Here is a 19,343-nt window from a genome sequence, read left to right as displayed (position 1 = left end):
CCCCCACCCTACACATTAAACATGCTAATCCTTATACCCCCATTCTTTTTCCTCGCCCTTATTACTCCGTTCCCACAAATGCTAGACAGTCCCTTTCTCTTTGGTAACTGTTAGTCCACTCTCGGGTTCTGTGAGTCTGCTGCTGTCTTTTCCTTCAGTTTTTCTTTGTTATCATACTCCACACATGAGTGAAATCATTTGGTACATGTATTTCTCCGCCTAGCCTGTTTGACTGAGCATAATACCCTCGACCTCCATCCACGTTATTGCAAATGATATGATTTGTTTTCTTCTAATGGCTGCTTACTGCACTTTTTAAACTGGATTTCATTCTTCTTTTTTGTTTGTAGTTTCGCTATGTGCTTTCACCATTGCTCTCCTGGTAATGAGCAGTAGCTTTGTGTTAGTCGATATGTACCTATATCTATCTATCTGTCTGTCTATCTATTTATCAATCAATCAACTTTTTGTCTGCCCATCTGTCCTTGTGTACAGAACAGTTAACCACATATCATATATCACTTTCCTACATTATGCTTCCAAAAATCCTGCAAAGTTTCTAGGCTGTAGAGAGAGCACTGTGTTCACCGAGACCCTTGCAGGTCGAGACGGCCACGTGTACGTACACAACCAGGAAATGTTTGTGCCGGGACTTGAACCCTTGTCTCTGTCCTCTGTCCTCTTTCATCTCCTTCTAATTTGATGTCTGTAATTAGCCACATTCATTGACTTAGTGCTCCCTGAAGACCACAATTATCATTCATCTGGGCCTGTTGTCGACAGAAAAGTATACTTGTTGCTTTGCTCACCACCATGTTTGAAGGACATCAGCGTGATCACCGCTGATAGGACGGAGGGTCAAATAGAACGGAACACCAATTTCTAGACAGGAGCATTTGGGAGCCAAGAGTGTATTGTGGAGAGACGTGTTTATTTGAGTGTCCAAACTTCCCTCTTTAGGTGGTTATTAGATCTTCTCAGTCGTGAACATCATAAAACCCACTGATTTCAATGGCCCAGATGCTTATTATTACAGCAACTCAGTTGTTGAGGTGAGAGAAAATGAGAAGTATGTTGCTGCACCACTAAATCTATCGCTGGGAACTGATGAAACCAAACAAAAATAATTCACGGTGGTCAGATAGGGCTATTTTCTGCTGACCGTCTCTGGGGACTCAAACAGAATCCATTTGTTTGATAGTTTGTTTTTCAGATTCACTCGTGTAAGGTACTTGTCCACACACCTGCTTGTAGTTTGTCTGTGTCCTTGGATCTCAAGTGAGTCTCCTGTAAGTAAGCACGTAGGTGTCTTGAGTTTTTATCCCTTCTTTTAACCCTGTGTCTTTTGTTTGCAGCACTCAGTGCATGACCTTTTATTCTGATGATTCAGAGCTGTACATTTATTGCACTTAAAGAATTTTTTTATCATTAATCTACAATCACGTGAAGAACATTATGTTTACTATGCTCCCCCCTCACCTAGTCCCCCCGAAAAACCTCTTCAGTCGCTGTCTATCAGCGTAGCTGAATGCTGTGGATCCCTTCACCATGACCGCCCCCACAGACCCGTTACAGTAATTTTCCATCAGTGAGTAATAAGATGCTATATGATCTCTACTAGACTTCTCTGTGTTGTACAGTACTCCCCATGCACACCCGACCCCACGCATTATTCATGCTATTCCCAATTACCACTATTCTTTCTCCCCACACTTATCCCTCCCTTCAGACTCACCCTGCCTTGTCCTTTTCCATTTGGTAACTTTTAATCAACTCTCGGATTCTGTGAGAGTGCTGCTGTTTCTTTCCTTTAGTTTCTCTTTGCTGTTTTACACCACCCATGAGTGAAATCACTTGGTTCTTGTCTTTCTCCGCCTTGCCTATTTCTCTGAACGTACTACCGTCTAGCTCCATCCACGTCATTGCCAATGGTAGTGTTTGTTTTCTTCTTGAGGCTGCTTACTGCAATTTTAAACTGGATTTCATTCTTCCTTTTTGTTTGTAGATTAGCTATGTTATTCACCATTCAACTCCTATTTATGAACAATAGCTTTGTGTCAATCGATATGTATCTGTATCTATCTATCTAACGGTCTCTCTGTCTATCTATGTATCTGTGTATGTAAGTATGTATATATGTATCTATGGATCTATCTTTCTATCTATCTATCTATCTTACTATCATCTATCTTTGATGTCTGTCATCTATCAATCTATGTACCTATCTATCTATCTTTCATCTGTCGTCTGTCTACCTATCTATCTATGAATCAATCACCTTTTTGTCTGCCCATCTATCCTTCTGTACAGAACATTTAACAACATAGATTATGTCTCTTTCCTACATTATGCTTCCAAAAATCTTGCAAGGTAGCTAAGCCATAAGGAGAGCACTGTGTTCACCGATACACTTTCAGGTAGTGTCAGCCGCGTGTGCTTACAAAACCAGTAATTGGAAATCCCATTTCCTAAATGAAATAAAAATGTATTGTCATCTGAAATGGGGCAAATTTATCTTGAATACACATTGTATGTCTGTGCCTTCTCAAAAGACATATTATCTGATCATTGTTGTTATAGTTACAGAAGGTTGATTGTCCAGAATGTGCAATTTGCAGGTGTGCATTTACAAGCACCTCAGGGACAATATCTTTGATCATAAAAAATTCAGCAAGCCTATCTAGAGACAATAGTGAGTTTTTAAAATACTGTATTTTTAATTTCCATAGTATGAACTCTAATATATATATTTAAAAATAGATGCCTGAAAGTGAAGTGAATAAAAGAAAACAGATCTTCCTCTTTTATTGGGGAATGCCTCAGGACAAAATATAAGAATGTATATCATAAAAGGATGTGATTTTTAAATTTCTATTTTAAACTATTTCACATCATACTGTATGTTATTATCTCTGAAAGGAGGTATTAACTATTAATAAATCCTAGATTTTAGATTATCACTCCCCTACTCTGCTTAAATGTGACAAAGAAAACAATTTAACCTCTTATTTCAGATTCATCAGGACACTCAAAAACTTTTGAATGTCAGAAAGGATTTTTTTACACTATTCTTTAAAACCTGTAGTTAATAGAGTAGAAATCGGATTTACTCAAATTATGTTACTAGCATGAGGTTAATCTAAAGCATGGCACATTGGAGAGGGGCGGAAGATGGTGGCATGAGTAGAGCAGTGGAAATCCCCTTCCAAAACCACATATATCAATGAAAATATAACAAAGACAAACCCTCCTAGAATAAAGACAACAGGACACAGGACAATATCCTGTCCACATCCGCACCAGACAGAACCAAGCACTTCACGAAGGTGGTAAGAAACAAGCCACGGCCCAGTGGGAGCCGAGCGCCCATCCCCCCAACTCCCGGCGGGTGAAGAATAGGCAGAGCGGGAGGGAGACGGAGCACAAGACTGCCAAACACTCAGCCCCAGCCATCCCGGCCAGAGTGCAGGGCCCTGGATACTAGGAAAACAGGGCAGCAAGAATAGTGAGCGGGCACCGGAGGCCAGGCCCCGGAGGACATAAGAAAAGCGAGCGAAATTTTTTTTTCCTGTTTTGTTTTGGCCAGCGCTTTTTGGAAGTCATAAAGCGATAGGGACCCCAATGCTAGGTAAAGAGGGCAGCAAGACCGGTGAGCAGATGTCTGAGGCTGGCACCGGAGAATAAAGAAAAACGAGCAGCCACATTTTTTTTTTTATTAAAATTTTTTTTTTGTTTTTGTTGTTTGGTATTTAATCCCATCAGCACATCATTCTTTTTTTTTCAGTTTCACTTATCTAGGGTACAGGTCCCCACCCCCTCAACTTGTAGTTTGTCTTCGTCCTTGGATCTCAAGTGCGTCTCCTTTAAGGGAGCACGTCGGTGGTCTTGAGTACTCATCCCATCTTTTAACCATGTGTCTTTAATTGGAGCACTCAGAGCCTGTCTTTTTATTCTGACAATTGAGAACTGTGACCTTATTGCACTTAAAAATTATTTTTTGTTATCATGAACCTACAATCACATAAAGAACATTATGATCTCCAAGTACATCAATTCCCCCCCCATAAAGCCCTTTACAGTCGCTGTCCATCAGGGTGTAGTAAGATGCTGTAGAATCACTACTTGACTTCTCTGTGTTGTACAGCCCTGCCCATGACCCCCCCACCCCACGCATTATTCATGTTAATCCTAATCCGCCATTTCTTTCTCCACGCCCTGATCCCACCCTTCCCACACACCCTGGCCAGTCCCTTTCCCTTAGGTAACTGTTAGTCCACTCTCGGGTTCTGTGAGTCTGCTGCTGTTTTTTTCCTTCAGTTTTTCTTTGTTGTTATACTCCACACATGAGTGAAATCATTTGGTACTTGTCTTTCTCCGCCTGGCATATTTCACTGAGCATAATACCATCTGGCTCGATCCACATCATTGCAAATGGTAGGATTTGTTTTCTTCTTATGGCTGCTTACTGCACTTTTTAAACTGGATTTCATTCTTCTTTTTGTTTGTAGTTTTGCTGTGTGCTTTCACCATTGCTCTACTAGTTATGAGCAACAGCTTTGTCTTAATTGATATGTACCTATATCTATCTGTCTGTCTATCAATCTATCATCTATCATCTATCTATCTTTCCGTCTATATATCTATGAATCAATCATCTTTTTGTCTCCCCATTTATCCTTGGGTACAGAAGAGTTAACAACATAGCCTATGTCACTTTCCAACATTATGCTTCCAAAAATCTTGCAGGGTATCTAGGCCATAGGGAGAGCACAGGGTTCACTGAGACACTTGCAGGTCGAGTTAGAAGCGTGTGCCTACAAAACCAAGAAATGGTGATGCAGGGACTTGAACCTGTATATCTGTCCTCTGTCCTCTTTTACCTCCTTCTCACTTACTGACTGTATTTAGCAACGTTCATTGTCTAAGTGCTCCCTGAAGACCACATGTATCCTTCCTCTGGGACTGTTGTCGACAGAGAAGTGAAGATGGTGCTTTGCTCACCACCATGTTTGAGGGACATCTGCATGATCACCGGTGATAGGACGAGGGACATATAAAAAGATAAACCAATTTATACACAGGAGCATTTCTGAGCAAAGAGTGAGTTGTGGAGTGACGTGTTTATTTGAGTGTCCGAACTTCCCTCTTTATGTGGTTATTACTCCTTTACATTCGTAAACATCATAAAGCTCATTGATTTCAAAAGCCCAGATGCATATAATTACAGGAATTCAGTTGTTGAGGTGAGAAAAAAAGAGAATGAGTTTGCTGTCCCACTAAATCTATGGCTGGGCACTGCTGAAACCAAACAAAAAGAGTTCACGGTGGCTAGATAGGGTTATTTTCTACTGACTGTCTCTGGGGACTCAAACAGACTCCATTTGTTACTTAGTTTGTTTCTCAGTTTCACTTGTGTAGGGTACCTGGTCCCGCCATTTTGGCTTGTATTTTGTCTGTGTCCTTGGATCTCAAGTGAGTCTCCAGTAAGGGAGAACATAGGTGGTCTTGAGTATTCCTCCGTTTTTCTAACCCTGTGTCTTTTGATTGGAGCACTCAAAGCCTGTCCATTTATTCTGATAATTGAGAGCTGTGCTCTTACTGCACTTTGAAATTATTTTTTTGTTATCATTAATATACAATCACATGAAGAACATTATGCTTACTAGACTACCCACTTCACCAATTCCTCCCCTAAACCCCGTTACGGTCGCAGTCCATCAGAATGGTTGGGTGCTGTAGACACCTTCACCATGTCCCCCTCACACACCGCGTTACAGTCGCTGTCCATCAGCGTGTAGTAAGATGCTGTAGAATCACTACTTGTCTTCACTGTGTTGTACTGCCCTACCCATGCCCCGCCCACCCGACACATTATACTTGCTTATCCTAATGCTCCCTTTCTTTCTCCCCACCCTTATCCTTCCCTTCCCACTCACCCTGCACAGTCCCTTTCCCTTTGGTAACTGTTACTCCACTCGGGTTCTGTGAGTCTGCTGTTTTTTTCTTTCAGTTTTTCTTTATTGTTATACTCCACAAATGAGTGAAATCATTTGGTACTTGCCTTTCTCCGTCTGGCCTATTTCACTGGCCATAATACCCTCTAGCTCCATCCACGTTGCTTCAAATGGTAGGATTTGTTTTCTTCTTACGGTTGCTTACTGCACTTTTTAAACTGGATTTCTGTCTTCTCTTTTGTCTGTAATTTCTCTGTGTTCTTTTACCATTGTTCTCCTTGTTATGAGCAATAGCTTTGTGTTAATCGATATGTACCTATGTCTATCTGTCTGTCTATATATGTATCTATCTATGCATCTATATATCTATCAATCCATCAATCATATTTTTGTCTGCCCATCTGTCCTTGTGTACAGAACAGTTAACAACATAGCCTATGTCATTTAACTACATAATGTTTCCAAAAATCTTGCAAGGTAACAAGGCCATAGGGAGAGCACTGGGATCAACCGAGACACTTGCTGGTCGAGTCAACAGTGTGTACCTACAAAACCAGGATATGGTTGTGCAGGGACTTGAACCCATGTTTCTGTCCTCTGTCCTCTTTTATCTCCTTCTCACTTGCTGACTGTATTTAGCTACATTCATTGACTAAGTGGTCAATGAAGACCACAAGTATCATTCCTCTGGGACTGTTGTTAGCAGAAAGTAAACTTGGTGCTTTGCTCACCGCCATGTTTCGGGGACATCGGCGTGATCACCGCTGATGGGAGGGAGGGAAAATGTAAAAGAACACCAATTTCTAGACAGTAGCAGTTGGGAGCAAAGAGTGTGTTGTGGAATGACGTGTTTATTTGAGGGTCCAAAGTTCCCTCTTTATCTGGTTATTACTTCTTTACATTCGTGAACATTATAAAACCCACTGATTTCAAAGGCCCAAATGTATATCATTACAGCAATTCAGTTGTTGAGGTGAGAGAAAATGAGAAGGACGATGCTGCACCACTTAATCTATATCTGGGCACTGCTGAAACCAAACTAAAAGAATTCACGGTGGTCAGATAGGGCTACTTTTTAGTGAAAATGTCTGGGGACTCAAACAGAATCCATTTGTTTGATTGTTTCTCAGTTTCACTTGTGTAGGGTACCTGTCCCCACACCTTCGGCTTGTAGTTTGTCTGTGTCCTTGGATCTCAGGTGAGTCCCCTGTAAGGAAGCACGTAGGTGTCTTGAGTTTCCATCCCTTCTTGTAACCCTGTGTCTTTTTTCTGGAGCACTCAAAGCCTGTTATTTTATTCTGATGAATCAGAGCTTCGCCCTTATTGCACTTAAAAATTTTTTTTGTTATCATTAATCTACAATCACGTGAAGAACATTATGTTTACTACGCTCCCCTATTCACCAAGTCCCCCCAAAAAACCTCTTACAGTTGCTTTTAATCAGCAGAGTTGGATGCTGTTGACACATTCATCATGCACCCCCCCACACACCACATTACAGTCGCTGTCCATCAGCGTGTAGTAAGATGCTTTAGAATCTCTACTTGTCTTCTCTGTGTTGTACAGCCCTCCCCATGCCCCCCCGACCCCACGCATTATACATGCTAATCCAATTGTCCCCTTTCTTCTCCCCGCCGTTATCCCTCCCTTCCCACCCACCTGCCCAGTCCCTTTCCCTTTGGTAACTGTTAGTCCACTTTCGGGTTCTGTGAGTCTGCTGCTGTTTATTTCCCTCAGTGTTTCTTTGTTGTTATACTCCACACATGAGTGAAATCATTTGGTACTTGACTTTGTCCGCCTGGCCTATTTCACTGAGCATACTACCGTCTAGCTAAATCCACATCATTGCAAATGGTAGGATTTGTTTCCTTCTTATGTCTGTTTAGTTCACTTTTTAAACTGGATTTCTTTCTTCCTTTTTGTTTGTAGTTTTGCTATGTGCTTTCACCATTGATCTCCTTTTTATGAGCAATAGCTTTATGTTAATCAATATCTATCTGTATCTATCTATCTGTATGTCTGTCTATCTATTTATCCATCTATCTATCTACTTATCTATCTATCTTCCTATGATTTATCTATGATGTCTATCATCTATCAATCTATGTACCTATCTATCTATCATCTGTCATCTATCTATCTGTCTATGAATCAATCATCTTTTTGTCTGCCCATCTATTCTTAGGTACAGAACAGTTAACAACATTGCCTATGTCACTTCCCTACATTATGCTTCTAAATATCTTCCAAGGTATCTAGGCCGTAAGGAGAGCACTGGGTTCACTGGACATTTCCAGGTCGAGACAGCCGCGTGTGCTTATAAAACCAGAAAATCGAGGTGCAGGGACTTGAACCCGTATATCTGTTCTCTGTCCTATTATACCTCCTACTCGCTTTGTGACTGTATTTAGCCACATTCGCTGACTAACTGCTCCATGAAGACCACAAGTATCCTTCCTCTGGGCCTGTTGTAGACAGAAAAGTATACATGGTGCTCTGCTCACCCCCATGATTGAGGGACATCAGCGTGATCAACGCCGATAGGACGGAGGGACAAATAAATGGAACACCGATTTCTAGACAGGAGCAGTTGGGAGCTAAGAGTGTATTCTGGAGTGACGTGTTTATTTGAGTGTCCAAACATCCCTCTTTACGTTGTTATTACTTCTTCACATTCGTGAACATCATAAAACCCACTGATTTCAAAGGTCCAGATGCTTATTATTACAGCAACTCAGTTTTTGAGGTGAGAGAAAATGAGAAGTATGTTGCTGCACCACTAAATCTATGGCTGGGAACTGTAGAAACCAAACAAAAAGAATTCACGGTGGCCAGATAGGGCTATTTTCTGCTGACTGTCTCTGGGGACTCAAACAGAATCCATTTGTTTGATTGTTTGTGTTTCTGTTTCACTCGTGTAGGGTACTTGTCCGCACACCTTCGGCTTGTAGTTTGCCTGTGTCCTTGGATCTTAAGTGAGTCTCCTGTAAGGAAGCACGTAGGTTTCTTGAGTTTTCATCCGTTATTTTAACCCTGTGTCTTTTGTTTGCAGCACTCAGAGCCTGACCTTTTCTTCTGATGATTCAGAGCTGTGCCCTTATTGCACTTAAAAAATTTTTTTTGTTATCATTAATCTACAATCACGTGAAGAACATTATGTTTACTATGCTCACCTTCACCAAGTCCACCCCCAAAAACCTCTCACAGTCGCTGTCCATCAGCATAGTTGGATGCTATAGACCCCTTCACCATGTCCCCCTTCACAGACACCGTTACAGTCGCTGTCAATTACCGAGTAGTAAGATGCTATATAATCTCTGCTAGTCTACTCTGTGTTGTACAGCACTCCCCATGCACCCCCATCCCCACGCAGTATACATGGTAATCCTAATGCCCCCATTCTTTCTCCCCGCACTTATCCCTCCCTTCAGAACCACCCAGCCCAGTCCTTTTCCCTTTGGAAACTTTTATTCAACTCTCGGGTTCTGTGAGTCTGCTGCTGTATTTTTTCCTTCAGTTTTTCTTTGTTGTTATACTACACACATGAGAGAAATCATTTGATACTTGTCTTTCTTCGAATGACCTATTTCTCTGAACATACTACCGACCAACTCCATCCACGTCATTGCAAATAGTAGAATTTGTTTTCTTCTTATGGCTGCTTACTGCACTTTGTAAACTGGATTTCATTCTTCCTTTTTGTTTGTAGTTTAGCTATGTGCTTTCACCATTCATCTCCTGGTTATGAGCAACAGCTTTGCGTCAATCGATATGTATCTGTATCTATCTATCGCTCTGGCTGTCTGCATATCTATCTATCTATTATCCTTCTATGTATCTCTCTATCCTTCTCTCTATTTATCTATCAATCTATCTAGCTTCCTATCATCTATGTATCATGTGTATCATCTATCTATCATCTGTCATCTATCTATCTGTCTATCTATTATTCAATCATCTTACTGTCTGCCCATCTATCCTTATGTACAGAACAGTTAACAACATCACCTATGTCACTTCTCTACACTATGCTTCCAAAAATATTGCAAGGTCACTAGGATGTAGGGAGAGCACTGGGCACATTGATACAATTACAGATCGAGTAAGCCGTGTGTGCTTTCATAAAAAGTCAATGGTGGTGCAGGGACTTCAACCCGTATCTCTGTTCTCTGTCCTCTTAAACCTCCTTCTCGCTTACTAACTATATTAAGCCACATTCAATGACTAAGTCCTCACTGAAGACCACAAGTATACTTCCTCTGGGCCTGTTGTAGACAGGAAAGTAAACTTGGTGCTTTACTCACCACCATGTTTGAGGGACATTGGCGTGTTCACCACTGATAGGAGGAGGGACAAATAAAAAGGAACACCTATTTCTAGACAGGAGCATTTGGGAGCAAAGTGTGTGTTGTGGAGAGACGTGTTTGGTTGAGTGTCCAAACTTCCCTCTTTATGTGGTTATTACTTCTTTACAATCGTGAACATCATAAAACCCAGTGATTTCAAGAGCCAGACGCATATTATTACAGCAATTCATTTGTTGATGTAAGAAAAAATGAGAAGGACATTGCAGAACCACTAAATCTATACCTGGGCACTGCTGAAACCAAACAAAAAGAATTCACAGTGGCTAGGTAGGACTATTTTCTAGTGACTGTCTCTGGGGACTCAAACAGAATCCATTTGTTTCTTTGTTTCCCAGATTCACTTGTATAGGGTACTTGTCCCCGCCCCTTCAGCTCTTAGTTTGTCTGTGTCCTTTGATCTCAAGTGAGTCACCAGTAGGGGAGAACATAGGTGATCTTGAGCTGTCATCAGTACATCTAACCCTGTGTCTTTTGATGGGTGCAGTCAAAGCCTGTACTTTTATTCTGATATTTGAGAGCTATGCTCTTACTGCACTTTGAAATTTTTTTTTGTTCTCATTAATATACAATCACATGCAGAACATTATGTTTACTAGTCAACCCCTTCAACAAGTCCTCGCCAAATTCCAGTTACAGTCGCTCTCCGTCAGCGTGTAGTAAGATGCTGTAGAATCACTACATGTCTTCTCTGTGTTGGATAGCCCTCCACATGACGCTAAACCCTACACATTATTCATGCTAATCCTAATGCCCCCATTCTTTTTCCCTCCATTATCGCTCCCTTCCCAGAAACCCTAACCAGTCCCTTTCTCTTTGGTAACTGTTAGTCCACTCTCGGGTTCTGTGAGTCTGCTGCTCTCTTTTCCTTCAGTTTCTCTTTGTTATCATACTCCACACATGAGTGAAATAATTTGGTACATGTATTTCTCTGACTGGCCTATTTGACTGTCAATAATACCCTCTAGCTCCATCCACGTCATTGCCAATGATAGGGTTTGTTTTCTTCTTATGGCTGCTTACTGCACTTTTTAAACTGAATTTTATTCTTCTTTTTTGATTGTAGTTTCGCTATGTGCTTCAACCATTGCTCTCATGGTTATGAGCAATAGCTTTGTGTTAATCGATATGTACCTATATCTATCTATCTGTCTGTTTACCTGTCTATCTAACAATCAATCAAACAATCAATCAATCATCTTTTAGTCTTCACATCTGTCCTGGTGTACAGAACAGTTAACCACACAGTCTATGTCACTTTCCTACATTATGCTTCCAAAAATCCTGCAAAGTAACTAGGCTGTAGGGAGAGCACTGGGTTCACCGAGACACTTGCAGGTCGTGTCGAAAACGTGAACTACAAAACCAGTAAATGGTTGTGCAGGGTCATGAACCCGTGTCTCTATCCTCTGTCCTCTTTCATCTCCTTCTCACTTGCTGTCTTATTTAGCCACATTCATTGACTAACTGCTCCCTGAAGACCACAAGTATACTTCCTCTGAGACTGTTTTCGACAGAAAAGTAAACTTGTTGCTTTGCTCACCACCATGTTTGAAGGACATTGGCCTGATCACTGCTAATAGGACGGAGGGTCAAATAAAAAGGAACGCAAGTTTCTAGACAGGAGCAGTTGGGAGCTAAGAGTGTATTGTGGAGTGACAGTTTATTTGAGTGTCCAAACTTCCATTTTAATGTGGTTATTAGTTCACAATCGTGAAGATCATAAAACCCACCAATTTCAAAGGCACAGATGCTTTTTATTATAGCAACTCAGTTGTTGAGATGAGAGAAAATGAGAAAGACTTTTCCGCAACACTAAATCTATGGCTGGGCCCTGCTTAAAACAAACAAAAAGAATTCACGGAGGCCAGATAGGGCTATTTTCTGCTGACTGTCTCAGGGGACTCAAACAGAATCCATTTGTTTGTTTGTTTTTCAGTTTCACTCTTGTACGGCACTTGTCCCCACACCTTCAGCTTTTAGTTTGTCTGTGTCCTTGGATCTCAAATGAGACTCCTGTAAGGAAGCACGTAGGTTTCTTGAGTTTTCATCCGTTCTTTTTACTCTGTGTCTTTTGTTTGTAGCACTCAGAGCCTCACCTTTTATTCTGATGATTCAGAGCTCTGCCCTTATTGCACTTAATAATTTTTTTGTTATCATTAATCAACAATCACGTGAAGAACATTATGTTTACTATGCTCCCCCTTCACCAAGTCCACCCCCAAAAACCTCTCACAGTCGCTGTCCATTAGCATATTTGGTTGCTATAGACCCATTCACCATGTACCCCTTCTCAGTCACCGTTACAGTCGCTGTCAATCAGTGAGTAGTAAGATGCTATATAATCTCTACTAGTCTTCTCTGTGTTGTACAGCACTCCCCATGCCCCCCCCCGACCCCACGCAATATACATGCTAATCCTAATGCCCCCATTCTTTATCCTCGCACTTATCCCTCCCTTCAGAACCACCCTGCCCAGTCCTTTTCCCTTTGGCAACTTTTAGTCAACTCTCGGGTTCTGTGAGTCTGCTGCTGTTTTTTTCCTTCAGTTCTTCTTTGTTGTTATACTCCACACATGAGCGAGATCATTTGATAATTGTCTTACTCCACCTGACCTATTTCTCTGAACATAATACCGTCTAGCTCCATCCACGTCTTTGCAAATGGTAGGTTTGTTTTCTTCTTATGGCTGTTTACTGCACTTTGTAAACTGGATTTCATTCTTCCTTTTTGTTTGTAGTTTAGCTATGTGCTTTCACCATTCATCTGCTGGTTATGACCAACAGCTTTTTGTCAATCGATATGTATCTGTATCTATCTATCGCTCTGTCTGTCTCTACATCTATCTATCTTTCTATATATCCTTCTGTCTATCTCTCTATCCATCTGTCTCTTTATCTATCCATCTATCTAGCTTCCTATCATCTATCTATCAAGTGTATCATCTGTCTATCATCTGTCATCTATCTATCTGTCTATCTATGAATCAATCAGCTTTCTGTCTGCCCATCTATACATATGTACAGAACAGTTAACGACATCACCTATGTCACTTCCCTACATTATGCTTCCAAAAACATTGCAAGGTCACTAGGCCGTACGGAGAGCACTGTGCTCACTGAGACAATTGCAGATCGAGTCAGCCACGTGTGCTTTCAAAATCAGTAAATGGTGCTGCAGGGACTTGAACCTGATTTCTGTCCTCTGTCCTCTTAAACCTCCTTCTCGCTTGCTAACTGTATTTAGCCACATTCATTGACGAAGTACTCACTGAAGACCACAATTATACTTCATCTGGGCCTGTTATAGACAGAAAAGTATACTTGTTGCTTTACTCACCACCATGTTTGAGGGACATTGGCGTGTTCACCACTGATAGGAGGAGGGACAAATAAAAAGGAACACCTATTTCTAGACAGGAGCATTTGGGAGCAAAGTGTGTGTTGTGGAGAGACGTGTTTGGTTGAGTGTCCAAACTTCCCTCTTTATGTGCTTTTTACTTCTTTACAATCGTGAACATCATAAAACACAGTGATTTCAAAAGCCTAGACTCATATTATTGCAGCAATTCATTTGTTTATGTGAGTAAAAATGAGAAGGACATTGCAGTACCACTAAATCTATACGTGGGCACTGCTGAAACCAAACAAAAAGAATTCACGGTGGCTACGTAGGACTATTTTCTAGTGACTGTCTCTGGGGACTCGAACAGAATCCATTTGTTTCTTTGTTTCTCAGATTCACTTGCATAGGTTACCTTACACCGCACCTTCAGCTTGTAGTTTGTCTGTGTCCTTGGATCTCAAGTGAGTCTCCAGTAAGGGAGCACATAGGTGATCTTGAGTTTTCATCAGTACTTCTGTCCCTGTGTCTTTTTATTAGAGCAGGCAAAGCCTGTACTTTTATTCTGATATTTGAGAGCTATGCTCTTACTGCACATTGAAAATTTTTTGTTCTCATTAATATACAATCACATGCAGAACATTATGTGTACCAGTTTAACCATTTCACCAGTTCCTTGCCAAATCCCAGTTACAGTCGCTGTTCGTCAGCGTGTAGTAAGATGCTGTAGAAACACTACATGTCTTCTCTGTGTTGTATAGCCCTCCCCATGACCCTACACCCTATACATTATTCATGCTAATCCTAATGTCCCCATTGTTTTTCCCGGCCCTTCCCACTCCCTTCCCACAAACCCAACCCAGTCCCTTTCTCTTTGGTAACTGTTAGTCCACTCTCGGGTATTGTGTGTCTGCTGCTATTTTTTCCTTCAGTTTTTCTTTGTTATCGTACTCCACACATGAGTGAAATCATTTGGTATATGTATTTCTCCGACTGGCCTATTTGACTGAGCACAATACCCTCTAGCTCCATCCACGTTATTGCCAATGAGAGGATTTGTTTTCTTCTTATGGCTGCTTACTGCACTTTTTAAACTGGATTGTATTCTTCTTTTTTGTTTGTAGTTTCGCTATGTGCTTCAACCATTGCTCTCATTGTTATGAGCAATAGCTTTGTGTTAATCGATATGTAACTATATCTATCTATCTGTCTGTCTATCCGTCAATCTATTAATCAAGTAATCAATCAATCAATCATCTTTTTGTCTGAACATCTGTCCTGGTGTACAGAACAGTTAACCACATAGCCTATGTCACTTTCGTACATTTTGCTTCCAAAAATCCTGCAAGGTGTCTAGGCTGTAGGGAGAGCACTGGGTTCACCGACACACTTGCAGGTCGTGTCGGCTGCGTGTACTACAAAACCAGTAAATTGTTGTGCAGGAACATGAACCCGTGTCTCTATCTTCTGTCCTCTTTCATCTCCTTCTCACTTGCTGTCTTATTTAGCCACATTCATTGACTAAGTTCTAGCTGAAGACCACAAGTATCCTTACTCTGGGCCTGTTGACGACAGAAAAGTAAACTTGTTGCTTTGCTCACCACCATGTTTGAAGGACATCAGCATGATCACTGCTGATAGGACGGAGGGTCATATAAAAAGGAACACCAATTTCAAGACAGGAGCAGTTGGGAGCTAAGAATGTATTGTGGAGTGACATGTTTATTTGAGTGTGCAAACTTCCCTCTTTAGGTGGTTATTACTTCACATTCGTGAAGATCACAAAACCCACCGATTTCAAAGGCCCGTTTCTTATTATTACAGAAACTTAGTTGAGATGAGAGAAAATGAGAAAGACTTTGCTGCACCACTAAATCTATGGCTGGTCCCTGCTGAAAACAAACAAAAAGAATTCACGGTGGCCAGATAGGGCTATTTACTACTGACTGTCTCTGGGGGCACAAACAGAATCCATTTGTTTGATTGTTTGTTTTTCAGTTTCACTCGTGTAGGGTACTTGTCCCCGCACCTTCAGCTTGTAGTTTGTCTGTGTCCTTGGATCTCAAATGAGTCTCCTGTAAGGAAGCACGTAGGTTTCTTGAGTTTTCATCCGTTCTTTTTACTCTGTGTCTTTTGTTTGTTGCACTCAGAGCCTGACCTTTTATTCTGATGATTCAGAGCTCTGCCCTTATTGCACTTAATAATTTTTTTGTTATCATTAATCAACAATCACGTGAAGAACATTATGTTTACTATGCTCCCCCTTCACCAAGTCCACCCCCAAAAACCTCTCACAGTCGCTGTCCATTAGCATATTTGGTTGCTATAGACCCATTCCCCATGTACCCCTTCTCAGTCACCGTTACAGTCGCTGTCAATCAGTGAGTAGTAAGATGCTATATAATCTCTACTAGTCTTCTCTGTGTTGTACAGCACTCCCCATGCCCCCTCCCGACCCCACGCAATATACATGCTAATCCTAATGCCCCCATTCTTTATCCTCGCACTTATCCCTCCCTTCAGAACCACCCTGCCCAGTCCTTTTCCCTTTGGCAACTTTTAGTCAACTCTCGGGTTCTGTGAGTCTGCTGCTGTTTTTTTCCTTCAGTTCTTCTTTGTTGTTATACTCCACACATGAGCGAGATCATTTGATAATTGTCTTACTCCACCTGACCTATTTCTCTGAACATAATACCGTCTAGCTCCATCCACGTCTTTGCAAATGGTAGGTTTGTTTTCTTCTTATGGCTGTTTACTGCACTTTGTAAACTGGATTTCATTCTTCCTTTTTGTTTGTAGTTTAGCTATGTGCTTTCACCATTCATCTGCTGGTTATGACCAACAGCTTTTTGTCAATCGATATGTATCTGTATCTATCTATCGCTCTGTCTGTCTCTACATCTATCTATCTTTCTATATATCCTTCTGTCTATCTCTCTATCCATCTGTCTCTTTATCTATCCATCTATCTAGCTTCCTATCATCTATCTATCAAGTGTATCATCTGTCTATCATCTGTCATCTATCTATCTGTCTATCTATGAATCAATCAGCTTTCTGTCTGCCCATCTATACATATGTACAGAACAGTTAACGACATCACCTATGTCACTTCCCTACATTATGCTTCCAAAAACATTGCAAGGTCACTAGGCCGTACGGAGAGCACTGTGCTCACTGAGACAATTGCAGATCGAGTCAGCCACGTGTGCTTTCAAAATCAGTAAATGGTGCTGCAGGGACTTGAACCTGATTTCTGTCCTCTGTCCTCTTAAACCTCCTTCTCGCTTGCTAACTGTATTTAGCCACATTCATTGACGAAGTACTCACTGAAGACCACAATTATACTTCATCTGGGCCTGTTATAGACAGAAAAGTATACTTGTTGCTTTACTCACCACCATGTTTGAGGGACATTGGTGTGTTCACCACTGATAGGAGGAGGGACAAATAAAAAGGAACACCTATTTCTAGACAGGAGCATTTGGGAGCAAAGTGTGTGTTGTGGAGAGACGTGTTTGGTTGAGTGTCCAAACTTCCCTCTTTATGTGCTTTTTACTTCTTTACAATCGTGAACATCATAAAACACAGTGATTTCAAAAGCCCAGACTCATATTATTGCAGCAATTCATTTGTTTATGTGAGTAAAAATGAGAAGGACATTGCAGTACCACTAAATCTATACGTGGGCACTGCTGAAACCAAACAAAAAGAATTCACGGTGGCTACGTAGGACTATTTTCTAGTGACTGTCTCTGGGGACTCGAACAGAATCCATTTGTTTCTTTGTTTCTCAGATTCACTTGCATAGGTTACCTTACACCGCACCTTCAGCTTGTAGTTTGTCTGTGTCCTTGGATCTCAAGTGAGTCTCCAGTAAGGGAGCACATAGGTGATCTTGAGTTTTCATCAGTACTTCTGTCCCTGTGTCTTTTTATTAGAGCAGGCAAAGCCTGTACTTTTATTCTGATATTTGAGAGCTATGCTCTTACTGCACTTTGAAAATTTTTTGTTCTCATTAATATACAATCACATGCAGAACATTATGTGTACCAGTTTAACCATTTCACCAGTTCCTTGCCAAATCCCAGTTACAGTCGCTGTTCGTCAGCGTGTAGTAAGATGCTGTAGAATCACTACATGTCTTCTCTGTGTTGTATAGCCCTCCCCATGACCCTACACCCTATACATTATTCATGCTAATCCTAATGTCCCCATTGTTTTTCCCCGCCCTTCCCACTCCCTTCCCACAAACCCAACCCAGTCCCTTTCTCTTTGGTAACTGTTAGTCCACTCTCGGGTATTGTGTGTCTGCTGCTATTTTTTCCTTCAGTTTTTCTTTGTTATCGTACTCCACACATGAGTGAAATCATTTGGTATATGTATTTCTCCGACTGGCCTATTTGACTGAGCACAATACCCTCTAGCTCCATCCACGTTATTGCCAATGAGAGGATTTGTTTTCTTCTTATGGCTGCTTACTGCACTTTTTAAACTGGATTGTATTCTTCTTTTTTGTTTGTAGTTTCGCTATGTGCTTCAACCATTGCTCTCATTGTTATGAGCAATAGCTTTGTGTTAATCGATATGTACCTATATCTATCTATCTGTCTGTCTATCCGTCAATCTATTAATCAAGTAATCAATCAATCAATCATCTTTTTGTCTGAACATCTGTCCTGGTGTACAGAACAGTTAACCACATAGCCTATGTCACTTTCGTACATTATGCTTCCAAAAATCCTGCAAGGTGTCTAGGCTGTAGGGAGAGCACTGGGTTCACCGACACACTTGCAGGTCGTGTCGGCTGCGTGTACTACAAAACCAGTAAATTGTTGTGCAGGAACATGAACCCGTGTCTCTATCTTCTGTCCTCTTTCATCTCCTTCTCACTTGCTGTCTTATTTAGCCACATTCATTGACTAAGTTCTAGCTGAAGACCACAAGAATCCTTACTCTGGGCCTGTTGACGACAGAAAAGTAAACTTGTTGCTTTGCTCACCACCATGTTTGAAGGACGTCGGCATGATCACTGCTGATAGGACGGAGGGTCATATAAAAAGGAACACCAATTTCAAGATAGGAGCAGTTGGGAGCTAAGAGTGTATTGTGGAGTGACATGTTTATTTGAGTGTGCAAACTTCCCTCTTTAGGTGGTTATTACTTCACATTCATGAAGATCATAAAACCCACTGATTTCAAAGGCCCGATTCTTATTATTACAGAAATTTAGTTGAGATGAGAGAAAATGAGAAAGACTTTGCTGCACCACTAAATCTATGGCTGGTCCCTGCTGAAAACAAACAAAAAGAAATCACGGTGGCCCGATAGGGCTATTTACTACTGACTGTCTCTGGGGGCACAAACAGTATCCATTTGTTTGATTGTTTGTTTTTCAGTTTCACTCGTGTAGGGTACTTGTCCCCGCACCTTCAGCTTGTAGTTTGTCTGTGTCCTTGGATCTCAAGTGAGTCTCCTGTAAGGAAGCACGCAGGTTTCTTGAGTTTTCATCCGTTCTTTGAACCCTGTGTCTTTTGTTTGCAGCACTCAGAGCCTGACCTTTTATTCTGATGATTCAGAGCTATGCCCTTATTGCACTTAAAAAATTTTTTTTGTTATCATTAATCTACAATCACGTGAAGAACATTATGTTAACTATGCTCCCCGTTCACCAAGTCCACCC

This window comes from Manis pentadactyla, chromosome X, assembly GCF_030020395.1.
Source record: "Manis pentadactyla isolate mManPen7 chromosome X, mManPen7.hap1, whole genome shotgun sequence".
NCBI classification, from domain to species: Eukaryota; Metazoa; Chordata; class Mammalia; order Pholidota; family Manidae; genus Manis; species Manis pentadactyla.
The sequence above is the reverse complement of the archived record's forward strand: the minus strand, read 5'-3'. Positions refer to the sequence as shown.